This window comes from Vicugna pacos, chromosome 14, assembly GCF_048564905.1.
Source record: "Vicugna pacos chromosome 14, VicPac4, whole genome shotgun sequence".
Taxonomy (NCBI): Eukaryota; Metazoa; Chordata; class Mammalia; order Artiodactyla; family Camelidae; genus Vicugna; species Vicugna pacos.
This window is the reverse complement of record NC_133000.1, coordinates 31,833,473-31,851,013: the sequence shown is the minus strand read 5'-3', so window position 1 is coordinate 31,851,013 and position 17,541 is coordinate 31,833,473. Positions and strand designations below refer to the sequence as shown.

The 17,541-nt window shown below is 41.6% G+C and overlaps 1 long non-coding RNA gene across 1 annotated transcript in view; it reads right to left on the bottom strand.

Moving 5' to 3' along the window:
• Nucleotides 1-1,145: 1,145 nt before the first annotated feature.
• The window catches only part of LOC140701226 (uncharacterized), a 34,305-nt gene continuing 17,909 nt past the window's right edge, over nt 1,146-17,541 (bottom strand). Inside the window, exons 3-5 of the long non-coding RNA XR_012080188.1 lie at nt 7,233-7,308; nt 1,537-1,711; nt 1,146-1,360 (exon numbers count right to left, since the gene is read on the bottom strand). This is a non-coding gene — a long non-coding RNA (uncharacterized lncRNA). The remainder of the gene's footprint in view (nt 1,361-1,536; nt 1,712-7,232; nt 7,309-17,541) is intronic.

Sequence of the window (17,541 nt, the reverse complement as noted above, 5' to 3'; positions counted from 1 at the left end):
ATGGTTGCAGATGTGGTTAAGGTTGCTAACCAGTTGACTCTAAGAGAGACCAGCTGGATTATAGATTTGGGCCCAGTGTAATCACCAGGGTCGTTAAAGGAGGAAGAAAGAGGCAGAAGAGGGGAGAGAGGAGAGGAGATCTGAACACAGGTTCAGAGTCAGAGGCACACAACCATGCTGACCTTGAGAATGAGAAAAGTGGTCACAGGCCAAGAGACGCAGGTGGTCTCTGGAATCCAGAAAAGTCAGATACAGGTTCCCCTGAGGCCTTCAGAAAGAGCCGTGCCAACACTTTGACTTCAGCAGGCTTCTGCGTTCAAGAAAACTACAAGTTTAAATTTGTGTTGTTTAGTAGAGACTTTTTCTTTTCTCTTCCTACTACCATGACGTTTGGGGATACTTGTTACAACAGCAACAGAAAGTGAATAGAGTAAGCTCCTTGAAATGTTCAGAAATTGCAGATAACACTGGACTGTCCACTTTGATGTGGGATTGGGCTTATGTGAAAATCAAAAGGACAGTGTGACCTTTGCTAACATCTGCTTTTCTCATTTTTAGGAAGAGAACAGTAAGTCAAAACCTCTGTTGTTATTATTTTAGACAAGTGTCTCTTAAAACTTTATGTAACCCTGTGCCTTAGGACCCTAAGAGAGTCTCTTCTTAGAAGAACATGGATTCAGAGAGATAGTGTCTTACATCTGAGTCCCACAGTGGTCTCTTATTGGCAATGAGAGCTTGGGCATATCAGTTACCCTCTTTAAGCCACAGGATCTTCATTTGCAAAAGGAAGATAAGAATAAGGATTGTTTGGGTGATTAACTTGTACACACACACACACACACACACATATAGGTACAACATTTAATACAGTGACTAGCACATACTAGGCACTCAACAAATTCCTGTTATGGATTTTTAAATGCATATATAAAAGGAGGAGAAATTTGCAGGAAATTGTGGGAAAACTAAGTTCATGGCCCCAAAAAGGGCCATCTCTCAATGGGCTCTGATCAGTCAGTCCCCAGTGGTGGGCTAATAAGCAGAGACTATAGCACTTGAGGATTTATGTTAAACATAAAAAGGAAGGTATTTAAACATAATTATTAAACATCAGGTACGTTTATACTGTTGGCTGGATCATCTTATCTGGAGAGCTTTAATAAGCAGAGAGTCTCCACTGTTCTAGAGATGGGCACGCAGGAAAATGATGTGGGTGGGTGGGCCATTCTCACCCACCCAAGATCACATGACTGAGTACTCACGGAATTAACACCTCTTGTATGTTATTACAGATGGCTTGTCCTCCCATGATTATTGTCAGCTGTGTCATCAGTTCAAGGAGACAACCACTTGGGTCACACTGGAATATTAGAAAGAAAATCTCATTTAAATTTTAGATAGCTCTAACATGAAATAAAGTCATTATTTTATGCCTAAAAAAATCTAAGGAGCAGAGAGTAAAGACACTCTCCATTGGGCAACTAAGAGAAAACCTGAAACAGGTTAGACTGTCAGAACACAAAGCTGTATTCACACCTCTTCATTTCTGTATTTTTACAGCCAATACACCAGATCTCATGGATAAGTCACAAATCTGCCCTTAAAGAATGTGATGTAGAAACACGAGGAGTAGTAGTTGACAAAATGGAACAAGAACACCTTCATGGCTGGGTTGTTCTCATAGTCAGTCTGGTCCTTGGGAGCTCTCCAGCTAGAATAAAGAAAAGGTAAGTCTGTAAAACTGTGAACGGCTTTGAGACCCTAATCAAAGCCACGGACACATGAGTTAACACATTTAATATATATATATGTATATGTATATACACACACACACACACAATTCACACTGTTTTCATACCAGCTGTTTTGAATTTCTTAACATATCCACTATGTTAATTCCAACTGTACACACTGTTGTAAGAGTTTCTCCCACTAAGAAAGTGATATCCCACAAGGCAAAAAAAAAAGTCACCTGTTCCTTAAAATTTATAAGCACAACAGTATCCAATGGGCAAGAACTGTCCTCTGTCAGGTGTAATTTGAAAGAAAGCTACTTCTAAACATCCTGCTAGATAATATTCTCTTGTCTCCCTGAAAGGCAGTAAGGTAGGACTATTGAAGAAGACAAACAAAACACGGGGCAACTTGCTAGAAGCATTTGGGGAACATAAAACGGGTCATCCTCCTAGTTCAGAATTTGAATTGGTCTTAGTATTTTCAGAAGATGACCACTGAGCAGACCACTGGGAGGACCACCCAGCCACATGCAATGTGTGGGAAGCACTTAACTTAGGCCGCTAAGCCGCTGGGTGGGATACAAGCCAGAGAGAAGAAACATTTATTATAGAAGCCGCAGCTGATGAGAATGGAGCTACACTAACAGGAACAGCATGGGGGGAAGACACATAACAGTGTGATTACTTGTCCTCTCCGTAACGCGCAAGCAAATCTGCCACTGGAACCACGACCCTCTTCCACTTATTTGCAATACAGAGACTATTTACTTTCAACAACAGGGTACATTATCTAATGTAATTGAAATTATTATTAAGCACTGACATATTTACACAGAGCTTGGACATTCTAAAGCTTCCTTTGTCCCTTTTACTAATGCAAAAATGGAGCTAATTCACTTCTCATATAGGCTAGAGAAAATAGGTTTGCAGTTGAAGTTAACTAAAGACTGTAATGTACTGCAATTGAAGTGCCTAAAAGATAGTCTCTGTTTTGACCTGGTTCTAAAACTGGTGTAGAAATTATCTCAGCTGCAGGAGGAGCTTACCAGAGTCAGTCATCATGATTGCCACTTTCTCATATATGGCGTTCAGGGTCACCATGATGATAAAACTGATAAGGGAAGCAGTGATTGGCGTGGCCCACCTGCACAGTCAGGTACTTTTGGATTGTGTCTGTTCCATTCAGGTTCTTGGGAAGTTTTGCAGGAAATACAATGAACACTGAAAGTCCGTAGACAATGATCCCAATAACTGAAACAATGGTTAACAGGACCTGACAACCCAAAAACCCAGCAGCATGAGACTCACTAATGATCGTATTTTTACACAGAAAACTTGCCCCCAACCCAGCTTAAACAGAAAACATGCATGTGTTGTAAACTTCACATAAACGTGAGAAGTGATATAAATCACACGTAAATGCCATAAGAGACGTGAATATCAGTCATGTTAAATTTTAGGGGAGGAGGAATGAAAGATGTCAAAAAGAATGAGTGCATCCACTAATGTAACACGCTGGCAGCAGGAGCAGCTGTGTGCAGGGCATAGGGAATATATGGGAACTCCACTTTCTGTGAATTTTTCTGTAAACCTAAAACTGCACTAAAGAAGGAAGCCTGTTAACTATATTTTAATGGGTGAAAATGGGGTAACTGGTGGCATGATCTTTTGGAGGGAAGTCTGTGATAGCAGAACCAATGAAAGTATCCCTTCTACATCTGTAGAATTACTTAGGTTATGAACTAGTTGTAACCCATGAAGGGGATATGCTTCCTTTCAAGGGAGAACCTATCACTGATTCAGGGGTCAGCAGGTGCTAGCTGTCGTCTTCATTCTGAATAGGACCAGTGAAGCTGTGGACATGCCCTGAGGGAAACAGTGGAAGTGACAGCAGGTCTCTGCTGATGAAAGCTTCACATGCTTTTCATACTCCTTGAGATCTTAAAATGGCAGGTATTCCTACTCCCTGCATTTGCACAAGATTCATGTCCCTAATCCACTGTAGTTTTGACTGTGTGGACCCAAGGGCAGCGGGGGTGTCTGAAGCATAATTTGCACGTGGCTAATAGGGTTTCAGTTCCTCACTAGGCAGGTTTTTTTCCTGGCCACTGAAGAATGAACATTAAAGATCCCATTTTTAAACAGTTTTCCTTCCATCTACCTTCTTGGTCATAGTCCAGAAGCATGTACTCAGTGTCCCTGGCTGCTCCTGATGGGTGCCCCAGAGAGAAAGCTACAAAGAATGTGAATTTCAGGACTAAGTGAACCACATCATGTTATTTACAGTAATAGCAGGTGGCTGGCTTGCACCTGCATGGGAGAGCAGAGGGAGTGTTTACAAGCCCCTCCTGGAGCCACACTCCTGCATCTGGATCCCAGCTCTGATGCTAGCTGTGGGGCCTTGTGCAAATTTCTTAACCTCTATGGGCTCCAATCTCCTCACCCATATAATGGGGGGATAATAATAGCAATTTATAGGACTATTGTGATGAGTCAATTATTTACTAATTGTGAAAACAATTGGAACATTAACCGCAGGCATGTGAAAAACTCTACCTAAGTATAAGCTATGAATATGGTGACCAAAGTCTTAAAAAGGTGTTTTTTCTTAGTTTTTAAGCCATCAGTTTGTAGAGAAAGCATTTTATTTTCTCCTCTACTCTCTTTCATCATCCTTTTCTTCACAGTTAAGTCTTCATGCTTGTGAAAGGAATAACTTTTTGGTGTGTGTGTGATTAAATGTGAAAATTAGTTAAGGCTGAGAAAAATGTATTATAGAAGGTATATTAAGCCTTCCTCTCTTGTACAGCTCATATAGGCCATTTAAATAGTATGCATTTTTTAAAAGTCTGCATAGTAATTTTTTAATTATGTATTAAGTAAACATAATAGTTAAGAATGCTTAAATACTTACTATTGCTTCAGCACACATCTATTTTTCAAAATCCTCACAATCACCCTGTGGGGAAGGTAATATTATATCTCTTTTACAGATGTGGAAATAGAGCCACGTGGAGATGTTGCAATTTGCCCCAAATGAAGCAACTATTAAGTGAAAGTACTGAAATACTCAAAGAGCCCAAAGACACACTAACTGTATAGCACTGTCTCCTACATGGTCTGTAAAATCAATTCTAATTCATTTCAGAACTTTTACAAACTTGACACATTTCCATTTTTCTTCCAAGCACTTAATGGGTTCACTATTTCTTAAGAAACAGGAAAGCTTTCCGTTCTCCTTCCTCAAGTTTCTTATTTATCATCTTTTCTGATCATAAATTTAACATTTGCTCATTAAAGAAAATTTGAAAGTACTCAGTAGTGGACAGAACTGCTGTCCTGGATCTGTCCCCAGTCTTAGAAGAGGACCCAGAACTTGCTTTAGGATAAATAACCTCCCTTTTGTTTTTAGTCCTGTGATTTAACCTCAATTGACCCACTCTTTCTGAAGCACCAGAAGTAGATCTCAGCTGGTTTAAGACAAATAATACCCCTCATTGTATTGGCCTCGCACATGATTGGAGAATTGGCAAATAACCCAGGAAGAGCCACTATTATGTGAGGAGATACATGCTGGTGCCCATGTGAATCATAAGCTTCCTCTATCAAGAGAGGAAGCTGCCAAAAGAGACCTGTCTTGGTTTGGATGGATGATCTGGGATGCTGCGTGCCTAGAAGCATCATGCTGAGACATCTTTGGACACAGAATGAAGACAGGACAAAAGCAGCCCTTGACATCATCTGGGCTAGAGTATCTCTCCTTGACTGAAGCCAGACCTCAGACCTGAGGTTTTCATTTACAGGAACCAATGAATCCCATGGATCCCCATTTTTTGGTTGTTGTTTAAACACATTGGAGATTGATTTTGTCACCTACAATCAAAAGACTCCAACTCTGAAAATGAATAAAAAATAAAATAAGAATAATGCTTCAACCTATAGACATAATTCCTTCAGAATGGTGCATTGTTTGTATATTACAAATCATTTTTTATATTAATTTAATTCTCCAATCTATCATAAGCATAACACTTTGACATGTCATAAAATATTTTCATGGACACACTTTTTCATGACTGCATACTATTCTACTTTGTGAAGAGTTGGAAGAATATTTTGGCTGAGATTTTATATATATATATACACATATAAAAGTATGTCTGTGACTTGCATCCATACTGACTTTTCCCTGCCATTTTGAAATAATTCCTGATTAAAAGTTTTTCAAAGCTGAATTAGTGGATTAAAACATATGAATATTTTTGACTCTTGATATCAACTGCCAGACTGCTTTCTAAGAAGGCTTGAGGAGTACACCAGAAATTAACACAGCATTGTAAATCAACCATACTTCACAAAAATTATCCAGGAACCTAGGCATGGGATTGGTGATCACTGGCAATTCATCCTCATAAACAGAGCTGTGTCACTTGAGAGGTGGAAAACTATTTCATTTTGATGTGCACTGAGTGAATTACCATTGAAGTGTGACATCTATTTTTTCTTTTGTGAATGTGTGTTCATCTTCTCTGCCTTCTACGCTTCTGAGATATTTTGATGTTACCTTTGAAGTGATCTGAACTCTCTATGTATTGAAGGAATTAGCCCCTTGTCGGATTTGTAAGCAAATAACATTCTCTGGTGTTTTGTTTAAAATTAGGATGCTCTGATGCATGGAAATCTTTGTATAATTTCCTCTGATACTTACTGTCCATCTAGAGGTTGTATACTCATCCATATTTATTTGTAGTTTTTTTCTAATTGTGTTACTTTTTAAATGTTTCTGGAATTTATCACAATATATGGTTCACTGTATGATTTCAATCTTTTCTTTTCCCCCAAGTAGCTAACAAGTGTTCCATTCACTGAATAAACTTTATTTATCTCCCTGATTTGTAATGCCTTCCATCTCTTATATTCAATTATTATTGATATCAGAGCCCATATCTGGACTTCCTGCCTTATTTTATAATCTGGCTATTCTTGAACTAGTAAAACTCTCATTATCTTATTAATTTTTATATTACTAATATGATTTTATTCACAATAAACCCAAATCAATTTTATAACTTCTGATATTTTGGAGATATGATCTTTTAATCTAGAATCATGTGATTAAAGCACCTTTTATATCTTTCAGTAGTTTTTACTTTTATTTTTTGATAGTTCCTACTATCCTTTTGTTAGGCTATTCTTAGACATTTTACCTAGGTTGTTACACTTGGAAAATTTTAGAAATTTAATGCCTCCATCTGGTCTCTTAATCAGACCCTGGAGAATCCTAAACCACTGATCTGATTTGAACAAATGAGGTGAAAAGAATTGGGGGAAGCACTGTGAGCAGAAGAGACTGTGGAACCTCCAGAGCGGCGCCCTGCATTGGCTCAGATGTTCTCTGGAAAAAGTTTCCTCTATGAGACTACATAGTTCCCAGCTTGACTTTCAGTTTTCTCAGCATTTCACATTAGATTTTAAAAGTCTGTGGCAGGTTCTTACCCAGAAAAAGAGCACTTGCACAAAGGGTTATATGTATACACTTTCCCCAGGTGGTAAAGGGAACACGCTCTTCTTCCTAATTAAAAAAACAAGTTTAGTCAATCAAGGGATTACACCAATGAAATGATATTTCTCCTAACTGGTCAGTAAATCCTAAACATAATATAAAAAAAAAATTTCAGACATAGCCTCCTTGTTTGTAAATGCATGGGTTTTTTCCTGTTTTTTTTTTCTTTTCTTTTCTGTTAACGATGTCAAACACACAACAAAATATGTACAGTGTTCGTTTTAATACTATTTTTTGAAAATGCACATGTGAACAGTAAACTGTTTCCCTGCCATGGTCTGAGCACCTGACGAGGCCAAGATTTAAAGCTCTATTCCTTAGCTTGCCTTTGATTTCAGAAGTGAAGGTAGTGACAGCTTAGGGTCTGTGCAGGACAGAAAGAATCACAGTTGTCTGCAGCTAACTGGTGTCCACTGTGTGTTTCTTGGTTGAGCTTTATGTGTTAATTAGCTACAACTATGAAGTTTAAGAGTTTCCATTTTAGAGTTTATATTTAGAATTTTTTAAGAGATGAAATCAGCAAGAATCAAGATTTAACTGGATTATAAAACCAGATATAGTATAATAATAGCTGTAACTAAGTACATGGCCCTTCCTCTGTGCCAGGAAGCCTTCCAAGTAGATTCTATACATTACTTTGACCCTTCCTTACCACTGTCATGAAGAAGCAACTCTCTTATTCTTATTTTATAGGAAACTATGGCACAGAGAAGTTAAGTTGTCCAAGATCACTCAGGAAGCAAGCTGCTGTGTTCAAATATGAATTTAGGCAACTTCATTCACAAGATCTCACTACCACAATGCTGGCCTCTCTAAACAATGGAGCATGCTTTCTCAAGTAAAGTAAAATACTTCAAATAAAAAACTAAAAAAATAATAAGGCAATTTTTTAAATAAGGAAGAATGATAAAGTTAAATGAGTCTTCATCTTCAATTTTTCAACAAGCATGTTCCAATGAAAATTTAAACTTATTAGCTTGCAAATTTAAATTTAAACTTGGCAGTTTAAATGACCAAAAAACTTCTCTTCAGTATTTTTTGTATGCTGCCAATATGATAAGTTTTTGTTTTTCATGACTCAAAAGCATTATGAACATCTAATTTTGTCTAAGATTCAGCTTTCATCTCTGAATGTACAGTCTTTCACCAACATATGCTTTTACCCCCATCTTCAGTTGTAAACAATGGGAACTATTCATAATGGGGATTATTAGAAGCTTATTACATTGTAAAAGACAAATGTCACTTTCTATTGGTAGCTGAACCTCATTTTTTTCCATTTATAAAAAGAGGAGTTTGACCTGCTCCCTCCATATCTTTTCAGTGCCAACATTCTGTAGATCTGTGATTCAATTTATTAAATCTATATTTGGAGACATTTTCAGATACTCCTAGTAAAAGCCTTTTTTTCCCAAGAGTTATTCATTCTCACAACCTACTGTCCTGCTGCTGCTGACTGCAAGCACCATCAGCTCTAAATTATCTCAGCTGATGGAAAGAAGCAATAATACAAATGACTCAAAAATCATCTTTTCATAGCTCTGGAATGTTGATACAAAGATATACAGTTTTATTTTTTTAATTTTGCAGCAGGAGTGGCAGCAATAAATTTACATTTCCAGTTATGTAAAATGACTAGCTCAAACACTGCTCAAACACTGATGGCACCTCAACAAATGTTTCCCTGCTTCTTCTACCCTTTCTCTGACTTTAGGATGAGAGCCATGCTGCTTTGTGCACATCCCAGTAGGAAGGGGGAGCAGTGACCGGGACTTAGTTCAAGACAAAGGGGCACCTAGTCTATGATGAAAAGGAGGCCACAATAATGAAGGCGCATTTAAAAAAATGGGAGTCAACTATAAAAACCAATTTGTCTTTCCTTCTACATCTATGTCATTGCAGCTAATTTATATTTTGCATTTTTTATTGGTGTCATGAAAGGATACAAATCAATGCCTCTTTACATATACACTTATACCAGTCTTTTTCTTTTCCCCCTTTTTACTGTTATTATGAAGGAAGGACCTCACTTCTCTTCTGTGTCCACCATTCCAGGCAGTGCTCCTTCAACTTGGCTGCACATTAGAATAACCAGAGGAGCTTTAAAAACTTCCCTATGCCAGAATGCACCCCAGGCCACTAAGTACAATCAGAGTTTGCAGTGATGGAACCCAGGCACCAACATTTTTTAAGGTCCCCTGGTGATTCCAACATGCAGCCAAGGCTGACAAGTCCAGAAGTAAACAGAATAAAGTGCATCTAAACAGCGCCCGCTTTTCCTGGGTAATCTCATCTATCTCCACGTGGGGACACCTCGCCTCCTATTCTGGCCGGACTTGTTCTTCCTGCCCAACCGTCTCCCATTTGTACTCAAGTTCTGCCTGGCACCGCTTCCAGAACTCCAAAAGTAAGGTGACTAACAGAGAGACAGAACAGAAGAATGTGGATCTTCAGTGATGCCTGATGCTTCAGAAATCTGTACTTAATATTTATTACACTTAACACTTTGGTAAATGGTTAATAAAATCACATTTTATTTATAGGCGATACTAAAGAAAAAAATGAGTTAATACCTTTTGTTTAAGAAAAAAGAAAATGTAGATAATTTATTGAACTTTTGGAAACAGACTAGTTCTCTAGCTCAAGGGAAAGGTATTAACGTGATGGTCAGAGGCAGGTGACTGTGTCTGATGCTAACGTACCTGCTACCAGCACATTATGCCCACTAAAAACACAAATATCGGGGGGAAGGGTGGGTATAGCTCAGTGATAGAGCACGTGCTAAGTATGTACAAGGTCCTGGGTTCAAGCCCCATTACCTCCATTAAAAAAAAAGTAAAAAAAGCACAAGTAACTGTCACAATTTAAAAGCACTGCACGGTTCACCCTCCAAGCCTTCTCCTCACATCCCTCTGTCTCTTCTGTCCAAAGGACCTGAGGGTGGGGAAGGGGATGAGAATGCTTTAGTAGCCCCTGCATTTCTATTTTCCACCACCCCAGTCACACAAACTTAAAATAATATTCTTAAATATGGAAAACTGCCATTTTTCTCAATCATCGGTAATGTAATTTTTAGAAATCGTCATTGTGTTTTAAGACTCGTAACTTTAAATAGTAGACAAAAACAACATGAAATGTTAATTGAAAATGTGGCTTCAGGGTAAATCCCCTAAGCCCTTCTTCCCACCAGACTGTTACCCCTAGGCCCCAACTCTAGAGAAATTGCAGAATAACCACTGTGCCCTCCACCGTTATACCTGAGTCTCTACAATGCTCTGAGAATAAAGAGGAAAAAGACACAGTCCCTGCTTCTGGGAGCTCCTAGGTGCACAGGACTCATCGTGAAATAATGGCTGAGGAGGCATGTTAAGAGGGCTTGGATAACAGTCAGCAGAGGGTGCTCGGGGCAGGGAGCCGAAACTGTAGCCAAGGCTCTCCCAGAGGAGAGAACCACTGTGGTGAGCTCTGAGATGCCCTAGAATTGATCAGGTGAACTTATAATGTTAAGGCCATTTCTCCCTGGGGAGCTGCGCATGCAATGGTGGGAGGCCAAAGAGAGCCAGGTCCCTTCCAGGAACTGCAAATAGTCTACAAGCGAGCACAGGGTGTGGGAGGCAGATGAGACAACCAGGTGGGGAGATCACAGGTGTACATCACAAAGGACTCTGTGTGCCTCCAAGGTAGAGGAGACATGCAAAGTGATCTAGAAAGAGACAAGATAGTGTCAGGGAGGACAATTGGCAGGTTCATGTGAAGTCCTGCTGAGGCCCTGCCAGGAGGAGAGAGAAGAAAACATTTCAGCAGGTGGACGGATTGGCCACAGGTGTGATGGAAGGGCAGGAACAGGTCAAGGATGCCGGCCAGCTTTCTGGCATTGGCAGTGCCCTAAATTATAGTGCCATTCCCTGAAATAAGAAGGGCAAGAACCTCCTAGAGGAAAACATAGGCAAAACATTATCTGACATACATTTCAAAAATTTTCTCCTAGAAGAAATAAAAGCAAGAATAAACAAATGGGACCTAATGAAACTTACAAGCTTCTTCAGAGCAAAGGAAACCAGAAATAAAACAAGAAGAAAACCTACGGAATGGGAGAAAATTTTTGCAAGTGAAACCGACAAAGGCTTGATCTCCAAAATATATAAGCAGCTCATACAACTCAATAAGAGAAAAATAAACAACCCAATCCAAAAATGGGCAGAATACCTAAACAAGCAATTCTCCAAGGAAGACATTCAAATGATCAAAAAGCACATAAAAAATGTTCAATATCACTAATCATCAGAGAAATGCAAATCAAAACTACAGTGAGGTATCACCTCACACCAGTCAGAATGGCCGTCATTCAAAAATCCACAAATGACAAATGCTGGAGAGGCTGTGGAGAAAGGGGAACCCTCCTACACTGCTGGTGGGAATGCAGTTTGGTGCAGCCACTATGGAAAACAGTGTGGAGATTCCTCAAAAGACTAGGAATAGACTTACCATATGACCCAGGAATTCCACTCCTGGGCTTGAATCCAGAAGGAAATCTACTTCAGGATGACACCTGCACCCCAATGTTCATAGCAGCACTATTTACAATAGCCAAAACATGGAAACAGCCTAAATGTCTATCAACAGGTGACTGGATAAAGAAGATGTGGTATATTTATACAATGGAATACTACTCAGCCATAAAAACCGACAACATAATGTCATTTGCAGCAACATGGTTGCTCCTGGAGAATGTCATTCTAAGTGAAGTAAGCCAGAAAGAGAAAGAAAAATACCATATGAGATCGCTATTATGTGGAATCTAAAAAACAAAAACAAACAAACAAACAAAAGCAAAGCATAAATACAGGACAGAAATAGACTCATGGACAGAGAATACAGACTTGTGTTTACCAGGGGGGTAGACGGTGGGAAGGGATAGACTGGGATTTCAAAATTGTAGACTAGATAAACGAGATTACACTGTATAGCACAGGGAAATATACACAAAGTGTTATGATAAATCACAGAGAAAAATTGTGCCAATGAGTGTGTATATGTCCATGAATGACTGAAAAATTGTGCTGAACACTGGAATTTGACACAACATTGTAAAATGATTATAAATGAATAAAAAATGTTAAAAAAAAAAAGAAGGGCAGGAAGAGGGGCAAGTCATGAGAAGAGACAACTGATTCAGTTCTGGCTGAGTTCCTGTGGGCTCCAGGAGAGATGTGCAGTAGTAAAATAAAACTCTAGAAATCGGGAGAAAGTTCTAGGCTGAGCCAAGTAGTTTTACTGTTTCAAGAGGCTAATGGGTGTGAGTGGACAAGCTCACAAGAAGTGTATAGGGATAGCTCTCACCCTCCTGCATATGGGATGCATTTGGGAGCCTTTAAACAATAGTGCACCACAGCCTGGAGTGGGGCCTTTGTACTGTTTATTATTTTTTAAATACTTCTTTTCTTTTTGTGGGGAGTATTGAGCATTATTTATTTTAATGGAGGTACTGGGAATTGAACCCAGGACCTCTTGCATGCTAAGCACGTGCTCTACCACTGAGCCGTACCCTCCCCACATTTTTTTGTTTTTAGACACTAGCTCTACCGAGCAGTCAGGGTTGAGAATCAACCTGCAGAGAGCAGAGAGCCTTGGGGTTAGAGAACAAGGAGAAGCTGCCCAGAGCCCTGTAGACCCCACCAGGGGCAGCGGAGATGCAGGGAGCCTCAGAAGTGCTGTGAGGAATGTGAACTCAACACTCCCCAATGGCAAAGATGACAAACATGTTTCAAGCACCCACTTCTCAGCAGTGTTTGTTCTGACTTTACTAGTTTTCCAGTAATACTGAGTGAGAATAGAAATTATCTGGACACAGGGATCAAATTCAAATGCTGATTATGACCATTATTAGCTGCGTGATTACTGATTAAAAGTTACTTGTCTGCCATGTGTAAAATGGGGGACCTAGCACTGTGCTCGTGGGCTGATGTGAGCGTAATGAAATGACATCTATAAAGGCACTCCTGACTCTCAGAAGTAATTGCTACTATTGTCCCCAACTGGGACACCAAGAAACAGAGGCACAGAAAGCTTCAAACATTTGCCCAAGATGAGGGTTGAGGTCAGGAATCAAGCCAATGACTTCTTGGATCCAGAGCCCAGGATCTTCTTACGAACAACACGGCACTGCCCAGGCTCCCTGCTCCAAAACCAGCCTCCCTTTGGCTCAGTTCCATGGCACCTGCGCTGCACAGATGTCCTCACTGCCTGCCTGCCCTCCCGGGGTCTGACCCCGGCACTCCTCCCTCTGTCCCACACAGCGCTTCCTTGGGCACACCATCGCTCACGAGGCCATTGTTGTGGCTACTCGGATGTTTACACGGAAACGCAGGTGGCAGCCCAGCTTTTTGCTATACATGCTGCTGTCAGTGGAGGCAAAGAGCTCACAGTTGGTGGGGGAGGCCACTTGTGGCCTCCTCCTTGGCTGGAGAGCTGGATGAATTCCAGTTTCCCTTTGCAACTTAGGCATCCAGCATGAGAGATATGTAAGGCCATCTGGCCTCTCAACATAGAAATGATGCCCCTGCAGTCGTTCTTAACATTGTAATCTCCTGGCTCCACCAGGGAGCAGAGGCCATGGCCTGTTGTCCACCAAGTTTTGTTTCCTTGCACAACAGCTACAATGGGGTGAGTTAACACCGGACCAGAAAATCTACAAAGCCCTCGTGTACTATTTCCTGACACTTGCAGGTCACCAAAATACCCCACATCCTCCAAGTAAACAACTAGTAAGAGGAACTGAGCTGGCTCGTCTGTCAGACCCCTGAGGGCAGGACTGATTTGGCCTCTCCTGCTCTCGGGATGATCCATTCTCCTTCTGTGTGCCCTTCCCCGGGTGAAAGGGACTGTTCCTTGTTTATGGGCTAGGGAGTATTTGTGGCTGTCTGATCAGAACCTTCAAAAGTAGAGCTCTTGGTGAGAGTGGAAGCATGGCACCCACGTCTCATGAGCTCAGCTACTCAACAGCCTCATCTAGCTAAGACTGTGGCCAACACCAGGGGTCCATGCTGTTGAGTGTTGGGTCTGGAGTGCAATGCCTTCGCCACTGAGAAGCTGCCCCACCACTTTTGACCTTGTCCCCATTGAGGGGGAGGGGACACATCCATGGGATGAAAGCCACGAGGGCACTAGGTGACTGTGGACCAAGCTGTGACTGGCCGGTCCTGCCCCCCCATGTGACCCATGTTAGCCTCAAGTGCAGAAAATCCCCAAAAAGACCCCTGCTTGAGTGAATGGGTCACATATAAGCCAACTGTTCTCGAGCCGCCTAAGAAGCAACACAGTATATACAGTGAGCCACCCACTCACTGAAGTCCCCAAGGCTCACAGCTCCCTAATGTGACACCAGGTAATCCCAGCAAACAGAAGACCCTTACTTTATAATTGACTTGAGAATTCTACTACAAACACTGCCTTCCACCTTCCACTTATGAAGTTCTTTCCACTCTATCCCCTGCTCTGCAATTGTGCAATCAGTCCAGAGCTCCTTCATGAGACAGGAGGGAAGGGGGCCGGGCACAGCCATTAATAGCATGGCACAGCCATTAGCACCGTGACGGTGGAAAAGTCAACTCCCAGTAGATCTTGAGCTTCAATACACACTCACTGAAATACAGCAGGATGCTAACTGGCACTCCCACAGGTGCCAGGACAGGTTCAAGGCTGACCATGAAAGGTCAAAGGGTGAGTGGTGGCCCAATTTCTGGTAATCGCAACACCTTCCCCAAAGCGGTTGGAATATTCCTCCCACTTATTAGCATATGAAGATACTGAGTGCATAAAAACTAACAACCACACCTCGTGGCTGCTCTCTCTGCTGAGGGAGACAGCCCACACTATGTCTGTGGAGTGTGTATCTACTTTTACTTTAAACTGGAGCACCCAACCCTCACTCCTCATGGCCTTTCTCTTGCCTTCTGAAACAGCCCATTCTGTCTGTGGAGTATATATCTCTCTGAATAAATCTACATTTACTGAATTGTGGCTCTCTCTTGGATTCGTTCCTGTGCAAACCAAATACCCACACATCACGAGGTGCATCTCAGGGACCCAAATAAGACCTGGGATACGGCCATCCTCTCCCCCACATTTTCCTGTATCATACATTCCTTCCCAAAGGATCTCACCTTGTGCACTCCAAAGTAGACAGCACTCATGTGTCCTGACCTGGATCTGCTTCTGCGTTTATCATTTCTTATGTCCACTAGAACGTCATCTTCATGAGGACAGGGATTTGGTTCTGTTCACAATGGAAGCACCAGCACATGACAGGTGCTGGAGAAGTATTAGCTGAATGAATAAGCTGTGGGAAGTCCTGGGAATTCAACCTGGAACTCCTAGCCACTTGGGCCCCAGCTGACTCCAGTGGCTCCCTCTTACTCATGGCTGACCTATTGCCACCACTCTCTGCTCTGCCATCACCTGAGGCTGGATGAGCTGAGATGAGCACACACCACGGAGAGCATGGTGAATGGTTCACGTAGTTGCAACACACTCGCCCTGACTGCCAGGGGTTACTTAGGATGGACAAACTGAAGGGAGCACCATAAGCACTGCCCTACCCTACAACTCACTTGAAGCACCAGGACTGCACACATGGGAAGCGCTGGCCCTTTCCAACCTAAGGAGAGGGACTATGGGTGAGAAGAGGGTCTCTGTCAACTAACAGTCTCTTTACAAGCCCAGTCTTAGAAAAGCTCTTTAAAGGCACTTTTGGTATCTTCCTTGTGTTTCTGTAATCCCTCTAGATTTTGTCATTTTAATCTATGCATCAGAAATACAGATGCTCTTGAAATCTCTATTAATTTTCAATGAAGAAAATCCTCAATTTCCTTCTCTGCTAGGAAAATTACTGCACTTTATATAAAAAAAAGCAGCTTCCTTTCATGAGTTTCTATCTTCAAACACCTAATTTCACAAGAATCAGTGAAGCAGGACATGAAAATCTCGCTGTGCTTTATCACCTACTGGTGGGCAGGAATGAAATGAATGAGTACTGATCTCATGAGACGGGAAGGCTGGGGCTGTCTTATTCCTGCTACAGATGGAAGGGTCCATATCTGTGAAGGGGAGGAAGGACCAAGGATGAGAAACCAACATTTACTAACCCATTTCTCTTTTTCAGAGTCTCAGACAAAACACTGTGATTTTATAAACAAAACAAGAACATCTGCACCCTTTTAAAAGCATGTTACAACTTTACTACTACACACGGCACTCTGTCATTGACCTAAAGGCGAATGACAGACAAGAAATTTGCAGGGATCTTATTCTGTGCTCATCCCTTTTGGTCTTTGGAACCTCAGGAAGTTTGCCTCCTCTCCCTGAGTGTCATTTTTCTCATCATTCAAATGGGGGTGTAACAGTCATTCATTGGCTCAGTGTCCATTCGACAACAGGAGATGGCTTATGAAAACAATAATAAAAAAAAGCAAAAGAGCAATTCTGATCTGTGCTTCTTCCTCCTCCTCCCTGAACATGAACTTACAGGCTAAAATGGCATCTTTCACTAAATCCCGAACGTAAGGAGCAGTTCTGATAAGGAAGTCACAGGACTGCAGGTGTAACCGAGACATGACCCAGTGAAAAAGAAAGAGTTGCCAGCAAATCCTCAAAACCCGTAAGGGTGCAAACCCTGGGAGTTACAGCCATGGGTGGGAGTTCCTTAGTTCCCCATTTCACAAAGCCGAGAACTTTGCAGGGCCCATGAAAGACACAGATAGCCCAGTAAAACCACACCATGTTTTGGAGTACACCGGGGCCACATCGTTGCTGACCTGCACTGCTGTCTGTCCCAGAGCAAGAGCCCTGGGAGGGGGTGACTGTGTTTGAGGCTGGACAAGAACTTCCTGTTCTGTCTCTTTTGCTCTCTCTCTTCCTGCAATAAAACAACTGGTAGGACTCTGGTGGGGAGCACTGCACCCACATTCTCTGGGACACCACACACCAGACAGCTCTAGCTGATCTGAAAGAGGACTCTTCAATGAACATATATACTCCAAAGTCAGGCAGAAGGCTGCCTGTGGACTTGGGAATCCAAACTAACTTGTCCTGTTAATCAGGATATTACACATCTAAAGAAAGTGTGCACCAGATGAAGACGACGCCTTAGACAGCGTCGGTGGTTATGTCCAGCAGTGTCTAAGGACAAGTCATGCTCTGGTAGATGGGAGCATTTTGGTTGCTTTAAGAGATTGCTACTGAAGG